The 13,611-nt window shown below is 38.7% G+C and overlaps 1 pseudogene; it reads left to right on the top strand.

Moving 5' to 3' along the window:
- Window positions 1-16: 16 nt before the first annotated feature.
- LOC132178577 (UDP-glycosyltransferase 91C1-like) lies at window positions 17-11,411 on the top strand (annotated as a pseudogene).
- Window positions 11,412-13,611: the final 2,200 nt, after the last annotated feature.

Here is a 13,611-nt window from a genome sequence, read left to right as displayed (position 1 = left end):
AATATTTCACTTTCAGCCTAAAAGAGAAATCATGGCTTCCAAACAATACCATGTTATGATGTTCCCATGGATGGCATTTGGGCATATGATCCCATTTCTTGAGTTATCCAAACAGTTGGCAGCAAAGGGTATTCGGATTTCCTTCATTTCCACCCAAAGAAATGTTCAGAGGTTGCCTTCGATACCTTCACATTTTAGCAGACAACATGAAGTTTGTGGAGCTCCCACTGCCCTCAGTTGATGGCCTCCCTGAAAATTGTGAGGCCAGCGTTGACTTGGAAAGAGAGCAGATTCCGTATCTGAAGAAGGTGTGTGGTGCGTTACAAGCACCAATTGAAAAGCTGATCCATAAGGATCCCCCACACTTAATTCTGTTTGATTTCATCCACTGCTGGATCCCTGAAACGGCTGCTAAATTTGGTGTGCCTTGTGCCTTTTTCAGTGCTTTTTCTGCAAGTGCATTAACCTTTGCAGGGCCACCTGCAGAGCTGAAGTCCCTCAACAAACGAAACAAAGCTGAAGATTTTTCGGTGCTACCAATATGGGTTCCTTTCCCTTCTCTCGTCTCCTACAGGCCCGATCAGGCGGCAGGTTATCTCCAACACTTCTACTCTCCTGACATAATAGGCATGTCAACCGGCCAACGCATGGCTACAACTCTGGACGGCTGCGACTTTGTTTCATTAAGAAGCTGTCGGGAGTTGGAAGGAGAATATCTAAGTCTCCTTGAAGAACTCTTGCGAAAGCCAGTTTTACCTGTCGGATTACTCCCTCCAAGTCCGAGATTTGGAAACAACATTAATCATATTGACACCAACTGGTCTACTACTCTCAACTGGCTGGAAAAACAAACACCCAAGTCTGTTGTTTTTGTAGGGTTTGGCACCGAGTACAAAATGCCCGTTGAACAAGTGCATGAATTGGCCTATGGGCTTGAACTCTCCAAGCTTCCGTTTATGTGGATTCTCAGAAATCCCGAGGGGCTAAGCAGTTCAGAATTATTGCCTGGTGGGTTTTTTGATCGAATCTCTGACCGAGGTATGGTTTCTCTTGGTTGGGCGCCACAAGTAAGTTAAATCACCTTTTATCTCAAAAGTTTTGACCAATATAAACTTAGCATATAAAATATTTAATCGAAATCGAAAGTAAACCGTAAAGACAATATTTGAATTCATTACCTTTGTTCTTATACCATGAAGGAGATGTTAGTATACATTATCATTACCGTATTAAGATATTTGTGATATAGTATTTTATAATATTCTCGGCCTATTAAAAATACAAGCTTTTTTTTTTATTATTTTTTTAAATGTATTTTATTTAGCTTGTCTGTTTTTTTCTCAGGTAGAAATTATGGCTCACCCTGCAATTGGAGGGTGTCTCTTCCACGCTGGTTGGGGATCAATTATCGAGTCGCTTGGTTTTGGACACCCACAAATTCTGATGCCCATGGTGGCTGACCTGTAACATCCCCAGCCCGTTAGGGTTAGGTTTGTTAATGATTTTCTTACTCGCAAAGATCCATAAGGTTTATCAACTAAACAATACTAGTATAACAATGAGTGCATGAAAGTCTAGAATATCATGTCTAAAAATAATAACTAAACTAAAATATTATTGTTTAACAGAAATATGTCTCACAACGAGATAGAGATCCTTATAAAAATAAATCTATCAATCTCTGAAAGAAAACTATGCCAACGCACTTATTAACTTGACTAATATGAAATCATAAGAAATCCTAAATACGCCCGCCCCCATTCCGGCCTCCTAGTGTAGCCTGGTCACCACCTGAAACAAGAAATAAAAACTGATGAGCCGAAAGGGGGCCCAGTAAGTGAAATCCACAGCCATGAGCAGTTTTACTCCTTGTCCTGTTTTGAAAAATGGAACTCATAACTACATATGTTCCCAGTATATTTTTAAAGAAAACAGAAAGCAAATAAAATATATTTTCATCAATAAAATTTATGATAGTCTTTATCTCATACTAGGGCCCATGTATACTGTTACCCCCATATACTAGGGTTGCGCGGTCCTTGCGACCTGGGATGAGATACTGTGGCCGCAGCCCCGTCCCCTGGCCAGCCGATTAACTCTGGGTGCACTCAGCATGGCAAAAAATAAAACTATGATGGAACCACCTTCTGGCAGAGCCTCCTTCAGCGGTTGCGCCTCCATCCTTAGCATCGGTACCGAGCTTTTCTCTTGTTTCTCTTGGGCCAAAAATACACTCCTCCCTACATGTGCCCTCATTTTATAACACTCTTTTCTCATTTCTTGTACTTCTCTAGGACAACATGTAGGAGGGTTTATGATTATTGTCTCAAAATTCTCTTTATAAACATCACTATTTTCACAATATTTCTTTTTTTCTCAAACTTGTCATGCATGTAGCAAAATTTCATAATATAAACAAAATAATCATTCGCAATTGAAAACAAAATTGCATAAATAGCATGACATGATAATTTTTATGGAAGGGATAATAAATTCACTTACCTCTTAACTGCAGTAAAATTTTCCCCTGACTGCTAACTAATCTCCTGAAGGAAATACAGACACGTTACTACCCTCATACACGTCACAACAAAACATTCTACTACTATTATGAGTTGGCTTGCTAATCAATTGAGAATGAACTTACTTAGGTATTTAGGTATTCTTTCTCATAAAATTTTCAGAATTTATTTTATTTAGTAGTACTCCTGTATATATATATACTTTAAATTCTTCCATACTATATATATATATACTGCCCACTACCCCATCTATATATATAGAAGAACAACTTGAATACCATATATATATATATATATATATACACATCCGTCAGCATGCTATGTATATATATATATATATATATATATATATATACATATATATATATATATAACTCTACCATGCGTGTATATAATATACCTCAGAATGCTATATATATGAACAACTTGAATCTATATATGTGTTGATATATTTTAAAGTACTATATATATATACCTTGAATCATTATAAATATATTGAACCATCAGATGTACATACATTTTAAATCCTTCAACTCATTATATATATTTACATATTTTGAATCAATCTAGATGTACGTATATATTAAAAATCATATATATATATATATATTTCATACATAACCATAGCTGACAGTGAGAGTCTGCGGCTAGAGTGGAAAAGAAGAAAAAATATTAATTGGAGAACTTGTTAAAACAACAATTAAAAGGGCTGGTTTTTAAAACTGTGAGTTTGGCATATTGTCATAACTTTATTTTCTCTAAGGACAAGTAGGTGTGAGATATGCAATGGAATCACGCATAGAGTAAAATCAACCCCCCCTACCCCACTACAAGTCAACACGGTAACCAAGGTAAAATACTGAAATTTGACCCACAATTGTGCTATGAATGAGTATATATATCAGATGAAGAAAAGCAAATCTGTGAGGCCATACCTGACACACACAGGGAGAGCAACGTGACGAGGGAATAGTGAGCGGCAGGAAAAATCCCTTTTCTTTTCTTTTCTTTTTTTTTTTTTTTTTTTTTCTTTCTTTCTTTCTCTCTTGGTGTGCGGCAAGCTTGTTTCACTCCCTTAAATAGGCTGAGTAGAAGATCAGAGGAAATAGGTTTTCAAGGAGCTTAGGGTTTTTTTTTTTTCTTTTGGTAGTCGGCGCCTAGGACCGGGCTCCAATATATATATATATATATATTATTACTATTATTATATTTAACTCTTTTATTTTATTTACTTATTATTATTATTATTATTATTACTATTATTATTATGTATTATTATTATATATTTTTAATTCGTCTATTCTCATTGTTAACCTAAGCCAACCCTTTTTTTAAAAAAAAATCTACGAGTCAGCTAAAAATACTCTAAAGGGACTTAGGATTGTTACAATCCTCTCCCCTTATAAAAATTCCGTCCTCGAAATTTGCTGAACAACTAACCCACTAGCCATAGGGAGTACCTGATGTGCTAAAGTTGCTTTGAGGCCTGTCAGCTTTCACTCAAACAGATACGGGTACTTCTCCCGCATGCTCTCCTCCAATTCCCATGAAGCTTCTTCCACGGAGTGGTTACTCCATAAGACTTTCACTAAAGAGATAGTCTTGTTCCTGAGGACTTGTTCCCTTCTATCCAGTATTCTTGTCGATTTCTCCTCATAAGTCATGTTGGATTGAATCTACAGGGGCTCGCTTTCCAATACATGTGTGGGGTCTGGTACGTACTTCCTTAGTATGGATATATGAAATACATTGTGAATTCCTGTTAAGTTTGGTTGTAGTGCCAAGCGATATGCCACCGTGCCAATCTTCTCGAGAATCTCGAAGGGACCCACAAATCTGGGGCTCAACTTTCCTCTTCTTCCGAACCTCATTACTCCTTTCATAGGGGCGACCTTGAGAAAGACCTTTGTGCCGACTTCGAATTCCAGTTCTCGTAGTCTAACATCGGCGTAGCTCTTCTGTCGACTCTGAGCTGCTGCTAATCTCTGCTTAATCACTGCTATCTTCTCACAGGTGTCTTGAATGATCTCTGGTCCGAGTAATTTTCTCTCTCCTACTTCGTCCCAATATAATGGCGACCTACACCGCCTCCCGTACAAGGCTTCATAGGGTGCCATCTCAATGCTAGCGTGATAGCTGTTGTTGTGAGCAAACTCTATCAATGGAATGTACTGGATCCAGCTTCCTTTGAAGTCCAAAACACATAGTTGCAACATGTCTTCCAAGGTTTGAATTGTCCGTTCAGTCTGTCCGTCTGTTTGAGGGTGAAACGCTGTGCTGAAGGTTAGCTTTGTTCCCAATGCTTCCTGTAAACTCCTCCAAAATCTAGAGGTGAATCTTGGATCACGATCCGACACAATCGACACAGGAATCCCATGTAATCGTACGATCTCCTTGATGTAAAGCTCGGCAAGTCGATCCATACTGTAAGACATCTTGATGGGTAGGAAGTGCGCAGTCTTAGTCAACCGATCAACAATGACCCATACTGCATCTTGGCCACTAGGAGCTCGAGGAAAGCCTGACACAAAATCCATCGAAATACGTTCCCATTTCCACTCAGGAATAGGTAGGGGTTGCAAAGGTCCCGCAGGTCTCTGGTGCTCTGCCTTAACTTGCTGACAAGTGAGGCATTGTTCTACATACCGTGCGATATCCTTCTTCATTCCTTTCCACCAATAATTTCTACGTAAATCCCGATACATCTTGGTGTTACCTGGATGGACTGTATATAGGGACTGATGGGCTTCTGACAAGATGACTCTCTTTAGTTCTGCGTCCTTGGGAATGCACACTCGGTTGCGAAACTTTAATATCCCATCTCCACCAATGTGAAAATCTGATTGTACCCCTTTATCAACTTCTTCACGGCTTCTAATAATTTCGTTATCTAATAACTGGGCGGTTCTAATTTGCTCCATTAAGGTCGGCTCCAAGCTTAGGCTACTCATGTAAGACTGGATTTCTCCCACCATCATCTCTACTCCGGCCCTCTCCAAGTCAAGGAGTAGTTCCTTTTGCATGGTGAACATGGCAGATACACTTCCAACAATGGTTTTTCTACTGAGAGCATCAGCAACTACATTCGCCTTCCCTGGGTGGTAGTTGATCGTACAATCGTAGTCCTTTAGGAGTTCTAGCCAACGTCTTTGGCGCATATTGAGCTCTTTTTGGGTGAAGAAGTATTTAAGGCTTTTATGATCTGTGTAGATTTCACAACGCTCCCCGTATAAGTAGTGTCGCCATATCTTAAGAACGAAGACTACTGCAGCAAGCTCAAGGTCATGAGTCGGATAATTGCGCTCGTAAGTCTTCAACTGTCTCGAGGCATAGGCGATTACTTTCCCTTTCTGCATTAGTACGCAACCCAACCCTTTGTGTGAGGCATCACTATAAATTACAAATCCATCTGATCCTGATGGGAGAGTGAGGACCGGTGCGGTGACTAAACGTTGCTTCAATTCTTGGAAACTTTGTTCACACTCCTCCGACCACTGAAATTTTTCGTTCTTCCTTGTAAGTCAGGTCAATGGTGTTGCCAACCGAGAAAACCCTTCAACGAACCTCCTATAATAGCCGGCAAGACCCAAAAAACTTTGTACCTCATGGGCATTCGACGGCCTCACCCAATTGACCACTGCCTCCACTTTCCCTGGGTCTACTGCAATTCCATCCTTGGTAACAACGTGCCCCAAGAACGCCACATTGTCCAACCAGAATTCGCATTTCTTGAATTTCGCGTAGAGTTGGTGTTTCCTCAAGACACTCAACACCGTCCGCAAATGCTCTTCATGCTCCTCCCAACTCTTTGAGTAGATTAAGATGTCATCGATAAATACCACCACACACCGATCGACAAGCTCTCGAAAAATCTGATTCATCATATCCATGAAAGCTGCCGGGGCATTAGTTAACCCAAAAGACATGACTAAGAATTCATAATGCCCATACCTTGTTCAGAACGCCGTCTTTTGTACATCCTTCTCTTGAATCTTGAGTTGGTGATAGCCGGAACGAAGGTCAATTTTTGAGAATACCTGTGACCCTTGGAGCTGGTCAAAGAGGTCATCAATCCTCGGTAATGGGTATCTATTCTTGATTGTCACCTTATTCAGTTCCCGATAGTCGATACATAGTCTCATCGACCCATCCTTTTTCTTCACGAATAGGACTGGTGCTCCCCATGGAGAAACACTAGGGCGGATAAAACCCTTGTTCAGAAGTTCTTGTAACTGATCCTTGAGTTCCTTGAGCTCCAACGGTGCCATTCTGTACAGAGCCTTGGATATGGGTGCAATGTTTGGTAATAAGTCAATGGTGAATTCGATCTCCCTGTCCGGCGGTATCCCTGGCAACTCTTCTGGAAAAACGTCCGCAAATTCTCGTACTATAGATATTTCCTCAAGCTTGCATCCCGATTTTTCTTCTGTCACGCAAGCCAAGTATCCTGAACACCCACTTCTCAGTAGTTTGGTCGCCCGTAGTGCAGATATCAATTTGACTGTGCCGGTATTCTGATTCCCCCGAATCTTGAACTCTGCTGCTCCCGGTGGTCTAAACACGATCTCCTTGTGGAAGCAGTCCACGCAAGCATGATACATGGATAGCCAATCCATGCCTAACATAATATCAAACCCGCTCATCTCAAAGATAACGAGATTCGCGGGCATGACATGGCCTTCAACTAAAATAGGACAATCCTTAACTACTAAGGTGCATAAAATTGTACTCCCTATCAGTGTAGCAACTGCTAAATTTACATCTAAGGCTTCAGACTCCAGACAGCAGGCTTTAACAAAGAAATACGACACAAACGAGTGTGTTGCCCCTGAATCAAAAAGAACAGAAGCTATACCAGACGAAATAGGAAGAGTACCTGTTACTACGTCGTTTGACGCCGCTGCATCACTTTGTGTCAAAGCATATACCCAAGCAGGTGCCATGGTTCTTTGTCCCTCTGAGCGGTTCTGATTGGCTTGGTTGTTGGCAGGAGTCCTACAGTCCCTCGTGATATGTCCAGGTTTCCCGCACTTAAAGCAGCCTGATTGCCCGTAGAGGCAATTCCCACTATGCATCCTACCACACTTCTGGCAGGAAGGGCGTTGCTCGACCCCTCTTTGGTTATGGAATTGCTGAGGTATGTAACTCCTCTCTGCTGGTTGGTTAAGTCTCCTCTTATTGGCATGGAATGATTGTCCCCCTGAGCGGTTTCCTTGCGGTGCAGTTCTCTTTTTCTGATTAAAGTATTCCGAGTTCATTCTCTGTGTCCGCTCAATTACTGCCGCCTTGTTGATCAAGTCTGTCAATTTGCAAATCTCGAATCCCACAATCTGATTCATGATGCGCGGTTGTAACCCTCGTTCAAACCTTCTTGCTGTGAGCTCTTCTGTGGACACCAAGTAAGGCGCGAAGCGTGAAAGTTCAATGAACTTGGCAGGATATTGCTCCACCGTCGTTGATCCTTGAATCAAATCTGTAAATTCCTGGGCCTTGGCCTGTCGAGTAGTTTGAGGAAAGAATCGTTCCAAGAATGCCTCCTTGAAGTCCATCCAGAGAATGATTGCTCCTAGTCGTTGTTGCAGGTGTTCCTTCTGAGCGGTCCACCAACGTTCAGCTCCCTCAATGAGGTAGAAGGTAGCATACTTGACCCTCTGTTCTTCGGTGCAGTTCATCACATCCATCAGCTTCTCTATTTGTAAGACCCAGTTTTCGGCAGCTATTGCGTCGAGTTGTCCATCAAAAACAGGAGGGCGTTGCCGATTAAAGATTCCGAAAGTACACCCTTGCTGCCCTTCACTGGATGTTCCTCCCTTGGTATTGGTACCCATTGCCAGTAAGCTCACAAGTTGCGCTGCCAACGCAGTCAAAGCTTCCGGTTGCTGGTTGGCAGTGGTGTTTCCTCCGTTCCCAGCCTCGTTGCCCTCGGTATGACCCTCCTCAATGTTGTTAGTACGGCTGCGAGTCGGGGGTGCCATTGCTCTACGACCGAGGTAAAAGAGAAGAAAATAATAAGCAATTAGAATGTATTCATGTACTATCTATAAGTGACTACAAAGACAGACTCTACTTGGCCGGAATGTGGCTTCCCATTACCCCACTACTTCTATCAATAGTTCTAATTCTTAAAGTCTACAGAACCTTATAACCTTTGCTCTGATACCAAAATTGTAACATCCCCAGCCCGTTAGGGTTAGGTTTGTTAATGATTTTCTTACTCGCAAAGATCCATAAGGTTTATCAACTAAACAATACTAGTATAACAATGAGTGCATGAAAGTCTAGAATATCATGTCTAAAAATAATAACTAAACTGAAATATTCTTGTTTAACAGAAATATGTCTCACAACGAGATAGAGATCCTTATAAAAATAAATCTATCAATCTCTGAAAGAAAACTGTGCCAACGCACTTATTAACTTGACTAATATGAAATCATAAGAAATCCTAAATACACCCGCCCCCATTCCGGCCTCCTAGTGTAGACTGGTCACCACCTGAAACAAGAAATAAAAACTGATGAGCCCAAAGGGGGCCCAGTAAGTGAAATCCACAGCCATGAGCAGTTTTACTCCTTGTCCAGTTTTGAAAAATGGAACTCATAACTACATATGTTCCCAATATATTTTTAAAGAAAACAGAAAGCAAATAAAATATATTTTCATCAATAAAATTTATGATAGTCTTTATCTCATACTAGGGCCCATGTATACTGTTACCCCCATATACTAGGGTTGCGCGGTCCTTGCGACCTGGGATGAGATACTGTGGCCGCAGCCCCGTCCCCTGGCCAGCCGATTAACTCTGGGTGCACTCAGCATGGCAAAAAATAAAACTATGATGGAACCACCTTCTGGCAGAGCCTCCTTCAGCGGTTGCGCCTCCATCCTTAGCATCGGTACCGAGCTTTTCTCTTGTTTCTCTTGGGCCAAAAATACACTCCTCCCTACATGTGCCCTCATTTTATAACACTCTTTTCTCATTTCTTGTACTTCTCTTGGGCAACATGTAGGAGGGTTTATGATTATTGTCTCAAAATTCTCTTTATAAACATCACTATTTTCACAATATTTCTTTTTTTCTCAAACTTGTCATGCATGTAGCAAAATTTCATAATATAAACAAAATAATCATTCGCAATTGAAAACAAAATTGCATAAATAGCATGACATGATAATTTTTATGGAAGGGATAATAAATTCACTTACCTCTTGACTACAGTAAAATTTTCCCCTGACTGCTAACTAATCTCCTGAAGGAAATACAGACACGTTACTACCCTTATACACGTCACAACAAAACATTCTACTACTATTATGAGTTGGCTTGCTAATCAATTGAGAATGAACTTACTTAGGTATTTAGGTATATTTTCTCATAAAATTTTCAGAATTTATTTTATTTAGTAGTACTCCTTTATATATATATACTTTAAATTCTTCCATACTATATATATATATATATATACTGCCCACTACCCCATCTATATATATAGAAGAACAACTTGAATACCATATATATATATATATATATAACTCTACCATGCGTGTATATAATATACCTCCGTCAGAATGCTATATATATGAACAACTTGAATCTATATATGTGTTGATATATTTTAAAGTACTATATATATATATATATATACCTTGAATCATTATAAATATATTGAACCATCAAATGTACATATATTTTAAATCCTTCAACTCATTATATATATTTACATATTTTGAAACAATCTAGATGTACGTATATGTTAAAAATCATATATATATATATATATTTCATACATAACCATAGCTGACAGTGAGAGTCTACGGCTAGAGTGGAAAAGAAGAAAAAATATTAATTGGAGAACTTGTTAAAACAACAATTAAGAGGGCTGTTTTTTAAAACTGTGAGTTTGGCATATTGTCATAACTTTATTTTCTCTAAGGACAAGTAGGTGTGAGATATGCAATGGAATCACGCATAGAGTAAAATCAACCCCCCTTGCCCCACTACAAGTCAACACGGTAACCAAGGTAAAATACTGAAATTTGACCCACAATTGTGCTATGAATGAGTATATATATCAGATGAAGAAAAGCAAATCTGTGAGGCCATACCTGACACACACAGGGAGAGCAACGTGACGAGGGAATAGTGAGCGGCAGGAAAAATCCCTTTTCTTTTCTTTTCTTTTTTTTTTTTTTTTTTTTTCTTTCTTTCTTTCTCTCTTGGTGTGCGGCAAGCTTGTTTCACTCCCTTAAATAGGCTGAGTAGAAGATCAGAGGAAATAGGTTTTCAAGGAGCTTAGGGTTTTTTTTTTTCTTTTGGTAGTCGGTGCCTAGGGCCGGGCTCCAATATATATATATATTATTACTATTATTATATTTAACTCTTTTATTTTATTTACTTATTATTATTATTATTATTATTATTATTACTATTATTATTATGTATTATTATTATATATTTTTAATTCGTCCATTCTCATTGTTAACCTAAGCCAACCCTTTTTTTAAAAAAAAATCTACGAGTCAACTAAAAATACTCTAAAGGGACTTAGGATTGTTACATGACCAGAATCTAAATGCTAGACTATTAGTGGAGAAGGGTATTGGCCTTGAGGTTCAAAGGAACCCAGACGGCTCGTTCGACCGAGACGCAATTGCCAAGTCCACGAGGCTGGTTATAGAAGAGAAAGAGGGAGAGGCACTAAGACTGAAGGCAGCTCAGATGCAAGGAATTTTTGCCAACCAGGAGCTTCATGAAAACTACATAAACAATCTCATTCAGTTTATGGGCTCTTACAAAAAAAATGATCATCAAACACCTATGGAAGATGCTAAGAAGTTCTAGCCTATCGATCGATGATTACCCTTTACTGTTGTGAATGTGTTTATTGTTCAATAAAGTTTTTGGATTGCAGCCATCTAGTGTTTTATGTTCTATGATATTAGAGATAAGGGGGCAAGAAAAAATAAAGTTAAACATAAATTATTAAAAGTACTAAAAAAATGTATGTAAGGAAATACATAAACAATTTAACAAAATGTATTTATTCTTTAAAACATATAAATTAATTTGCAATTTACATTGTCATGTTTAGGGCTAATTTATTGATTAGTTGTCATCGTATATATGAGTTTTTATATTTTGAAATCAAATGATTTCTCTATAATCTCATATAACTACGTACAATTATATATTTCATTCAATTAATATATATATATATATATATATATATATATATATATATATAGAAACAACTAATTTGAAAAAAAATCTAAATATAAAAGTTTGCATAGACATATTCTTTCTTAACCGGTAAATAACATTGCAAAAGATTAAAAATTTGATACATAGCTTATGCATTATGCATGGAGGTTCGTTGGCATGTGAAAAGTGATATTATTGTCTCGTACAAAAATACTCATAACAACCAAAAAATGTGCAGTAGCTATATGTTGCTGGTTAGAGCATTCAGATTGAGCTCTTCAAAATTTCTCTACATTTAACTCTAAAAATCTACTTTTGTTGATTTAGCTAACCACTTTCTAAAATGACGTACTAAAGATCATGCTCTCTAAATGTTTATTGCTTTAGTGGATACTCGATTAGTACTTTGATTGTATGAGCTTGAAAATATGGCCGAAGCTTTCTAGATGCAATTGTTAAAGCAAAACCAAGCTTTCCCTAATGAGACTCCGAAAGCACACTTAGCAGGATTTAGCTTCATCTTGTACCGTTTCAATGTCTTGAATGCTTCCTGCAGATCTTTCACATGATCTGTACACAGATACTCTTGACAAGCATATCATTAACATAAACCTCCATATTCTTCCTAATCTACTCTCGAAACATCTTGTTCACTAGCCTTTGATAAGTAGCACCACCATTTTTCAAACCGAAAGGCATAACTTTATAACAATATAAACCTCGGTCGGTGATAAATGCTGTCTTCTCTTGATTAGATGGGTGCATGAAAATCTGATTATAACCTGAAAATGCATCCATAAAACTCAGCAACCCATATCCAGATGTTGAATCAACCAATGAACTAATATGTGATAGTGGAAAACTATCTTTTGGACATGCTTTATTAAGATCAGTAAAGTCCACACACATTCTCCATTTTCTATTAGACTTCTTGACCATTACTACATTGGCCAACCAATCGAGATAATATACTTCTTCAATAAACCGAGCTTTGAGCAGCTTGTCTACTTCCTCGGCGATAGCCATATTTCGTTCAGGAGCAAATTTTCTTCACTTTTGCTTCACTGGTTTTATCTCCGAATTCACATTCAATTGATGAACAATATCCTTCGGATCAATCGCAGGCATATCTTCATGAGACCAGGCAAAGACTTCTAAATTCTCCCGAAGGAATTGAATAAGAATCTCTTGAACTTCTGAAGTTAACTGAGACCCTATCTTAACAACTTTCCCTTCTACTATCACTATATCAATCAACTACTCAGCTAGTGCTCTTTTTAGATCACTCTTCTTTTCACTGCCCATATTACTGATTGTCAAAAGTTCAGATTCTGAAGGTTTTTTCAAAGATGTATTATAACATCTTCTTGCTACAACTTGATCTCCTTTAACTTCACCAACCCCTTCAAGCTTCGGGAACTTCATCTTCAGATGGTAAGTTGAAGTTGCAGCCTTCAACTGATTTAAGGCTGGACAGCTGATGATTGCATTGTAAGCAGATGGTCGGTCAACCACAAAAAAATCCACCATAATAGTAGCTTGCTTAGGAGCAATTCCTGCTGTAACAAGAAAAGAAATCACTCCTATCGGTTGAACTTGCTCTCCTGCAAATCCTACCAATGGTGACAAAAAAGCTTTGATCTTTTCCCAACCAATACCTAATTGTTGAAATACTATCCAGTACAGAATATTTGCTGAGCTACCATTGTCCACCAAGACTCGATGAACAACATGGTTAGCCACTATTACAGTTACCACCAGTGCATCATCATGAGGCATTGAAATCTCCTTTGCATCTTCCTCTGAAAACGCAAAAACCAGAGGGTCCTTCTTTTGCACCTTGGAAGGCCTTTCAAGAAGAAGAATTTCTTCTTCTCTCGCCTGCCT

This window comes from Corylus avellana, chromosome 4, assembly GCF_965113065.1.
Source record: "Corylus avellana chromosome 4, dhCorAvel1.hap1.2, whole genome shotgun sequence".
Taxonomy (NCBI): domain Eukaryota; kingdom Viridiplantae; phylum Streptophyta; class Magnoliopsida; order Fagales; family Betulaceae; genus Corylus; species Corylus avellana.
This window is presented reverse-complemented; position numbering and strand designations above follow the sequence as displayed.